The sequence below is a fragment of the Tupaia chinensis genome, unplaced genomic scaffold, assembly GCF_000334495.1.
Source record: "Tupaia chinensis unplaced genomic scaffold, TupChi_1.0 Scaffold000231_1, whole genome shotgun sequence".
Taxonomy (NCBI): Eukaryota; Metazoa; Chordata; class Mammalia; order Scandentia; family Tupaiidae; genus Tupaia; species Tupaia belangeri.
Genome location: NW_006159706.1, coordinates 445396 through 449033, shown reverse-complemented (window position 1 = coordinate 449033; position 3638 = coordinate 445396). Strand labels below are relative to the sequence as shown.

The 3638-nt window shown below is 41.0% G+C and overlaps 1 pseudogene; it reads right to left on the bottom strand.

The window, feature by feature from the left end:
• Positions 1 to 2936: 2936 nt before the first annotated feature.
• Positions 2937 to 3638, bottom strand: LOC102475055 (N-alpha-acetyltransferase 20 pseudogene; annotated as a pseudogene).

The following is a 3638-nucleotide window of genomic DNA, read 5'->3' as shown; positions in this document are numbered from 1 at the left end:
GGTATACAGGGGGAGAGGGAGAAGTAAGAAAGCACCCCTCCCCCCTTATGGGAAATGGTCACATTGCAATCCCTTCTCCTCCATCTTTCTCCACTTTCATAATTTTGGGCACACATGCCCACATGCCACTTGGGTTTCTCAAACCATCAGGTCCATGACTTGAACCGTGCAAGTGGTTCTGTGGGACTCAGCTACCTTAACCACCATACCACAGGCTGGTCCAAAAATAACGTATTTTATAATCAAGATTATATTAGAAGTCATGTTCCAAATATAAAAAGTTTTTTAAATAAATGATCAGAAATCCTATAGGCAATAACCTGTAATTAGTCATCTTGGTTTTATGGTCTAAAGCTTTTAATTTGTATCAGTATTAATTAATCAGAGCAATACTGTTACCCGTCACACAAACACAAAATAAACATACAAAGGCAATGCTTCTCAAACAGTATTTGTGTGCTTCCTTAACAGGTTTTACTATATCCAGTTTTACTTAATATTTTTTAAAAGGACTCAGGATTTTTAGCCTTCCAAGGAATTTTATTTAACATATAAAACACATAATACAGCTTTAGGTGCTAATTATTGTTCTGCCTTCTATCAAAATAAATAGGTCACTTTTGAAATTAAAAGTATTCATGGTGTGCCACCAAAAATCTTATGTACCATCATCTGAGAAAACAATGTGACAGGATATGGCAAAATTCTGTTACAATTCTTCTAGCAATACTCTCACTATTTTCATCAAGAAAATCCTAGAATCACTTTGAGAAGAGTCTGAGAGGGGAGTAAGTGTCATATTGATGAACTTCAGAAAATTAATTCAGAGAAGTCTGCCTTTCTATCCTATTATTCTTTTTAAAAAAAAAATTATTTTATTCAGGGACCAGCAGGTGGCGTGGTGGTTGGGGCGCTGAACACTCCCACATGGCCAAACGTGGTTCAAGTACTGGACCTGGCGACTTGCTTTCTCACTTTCTCTCTCTCTCTGTCTCTATATGGTCACATTAAAATAAATGAATAAATAAATAAAATTAAATATTTTTAAAAATAATTATTTAACTTTATTTATTTGAGAGGTTTTTGCTATAGGGCACGTGTGCTCACCAGAAAGACAGAGACAGACAGAGAGACAGAAAGCAAAAAATCACCCCCCGGGGGGATGGCCATGACGCAATCCCTTCTCTTCCCATTCTCCTCTTGGGATCTTCGGCATGCACAGACGTGTGCCCGGCATGAGTTCAAGCCACCAGGTCTGGGACTCGAACCACGGTCGACCACATGGGAGTCCAGCAACATAGCCCTTATGCCAACTGCTGGTCCCTAACTTTATTTATTTTTACTTTGCCCAGAGAGGGACAGAGCAAGAGGGAGAGAGAGTGAGAAAGCAAGCTGCCAAGCCTGGGACTCAAACCATGGTTGGCCATGTGGGAGTCCAGCATCCTTGACCACCACGCCACCTGCCAGCCCCATTGTTATTCTACTTTTAATTTTCTCTATGTCAAACACAGATTTTGAGCTCAAATTTATAGGTTTTAGAAGAAACTTTTAAAGTTTATTATTTATTTAATTTATTATTATTAAATTTAACCAGACAGAGACAGAGAGAAAGCCACCAGGTCCAGGACTCAAACCATGGTCAGCCATGTGGGAGTCCAGCACCTTAACTAACACACCACCTGTCGGCCCCAGTAGGAGTTTTTAAAATAATGACTAGGAGCTGAGAATCTGCATGCTACCTGTATTACTGTGGAAGCTGCAAGAATACGGAACTGTGCCCAAGGGTGGACTGTGGTGTCACAGTAAGGCTAAGAACCAGGGAAGGGATTTACTGGTTTGTATGAACAACTAAAGAAGTGGTCTCGTTGGTCTAATCATTAATTTTACTTACTGAAATATGTAACATCTTTTTAGGTTTTTGTCATAGGGCACATGTATTTACCAGAGAGAGAGACAGAGAGATGGAAAGTGAGAAATCACCCCGGGGGGACAGTCACACCACAATCCATTCTCCTCTTTGGATTTTGGGCATGGACACACACAAACCCAGTGTGATTTTCAAGCCTCTGGGTCTGAGACGTGAACATAGCAGGCCAGGGTGCTGCATGGGTGTCCAGCACCTTAACCACTTCGCCACTGGCTGGCCCCAATATAACAGGTTTTTCCAAAAAGATTTTTAAATGGGTAATTTTATTTTGACGATTACTGACAGGACCAGTCACGTGTTGTTCTTAGCATTATAATGGTGAGCTGTCATAAGCCATAAATGTTGCTGCAAGTATGGGAATGCTTGTTTCTTGGTTTTTGGTTTTTCTCACTCTTCTTGGGCAGAGCTAAAGAAACCATAAAACCATGAGGGGAAAGTTAAGAGTGTGGTCTCTGTGCTTCCTTTCTTGTTTTTTTTTTTCTTTAATCAACTCTGTGTTTATTATACATTTTAGACTTATACATTTCATATATACTTTTAAAGCCTCAGTTATCGGTTCAATATAAAATTTAAAAAATGTATTATAATACTGCAGCAGTAGTTCTCAGGCACAGAATTTAGGAGGAGGGAGCAAGTTTTCCTTTGCGCACAGTGAGTGTGATGAGCCAGGAGAACAGAATGCTTCCCTCTCACCTAGCAGCCATCTTAATTTTTTTGTTTGTTTGTTTTTGTAGAGGCGTTTTTTGCTATAGGGGCCCTGTGGTAGCCAGAAATAGAGAGAGAGACAGAGAGACAGAAAGCAAGAAATCACCCCCTGGGGGGATGGTCACACTGCAATTCCTTCTCCATTCTCTTGGGATCTTGGGCATGCATGCACACGCGCCCGGCGTGAATTTAAGCCACCAGGTCTGGGATTTGAACCGCATCGACTACATAGGAGTCCAGCGACATAGCCATTACGCTATCTGCTGGTCCCTTGATTGACTTTTATTATAGTGTACAGCTTTAGTAGGTAGGATGTTGCTCATTGGAAACAATGAGACTTAAAATAAGTTTATAACCTGTATTTTTGTTTTAAGACCAATGATGACTTTTCTCCTAGTGAGTTCCAAGATCATCCAATGAAGATAACATTGTCCATAAAATATCTAGAGCATCTGCCTAAGAACCACCACTCCCTGTTGTTATTCGGTGTCTTCAGGCCTCACTGGGTGAGGTAATGATATGATGGATTTCTTCTTGGTGTTCCTAGAAAAATGCTTTCCTCCTGTCACAAGCGTCCTTGCCCAGCTCCCCCTGGCTGGCCAAGTAGTACTCTATGACTGTCCTGTTCACACTCTAGCCAAACCACATGCACATTGTTAACTGCAACCTGGTTAGACTCTCACAAAGACATCAACAAAAAAAACCAGCCTTTCTTTCTGAAATCTCCTCTAATAATTCTGTAAGTTTAGCAGTCAAACCAAGACATTGAAATTCTGGTGTGACAGGGCAGTAACATGCCCATGCCATTCCTCTGTAGCCACAGAGCCTTCTGCTCTATCCATAATATAATCCATTAATTCTCCACCAGGCGCCTCTGCAATTATGAAGCACGCAGGCCAGTGGGCAAGGTACTATAAGAAAAATGGAATCCCGTAAATTCTGTAAGTGGATCCAAGTTAACGTTGAAGGGGAACAGGTCACAGATGAAGGCCCAGTGTGTGATCAT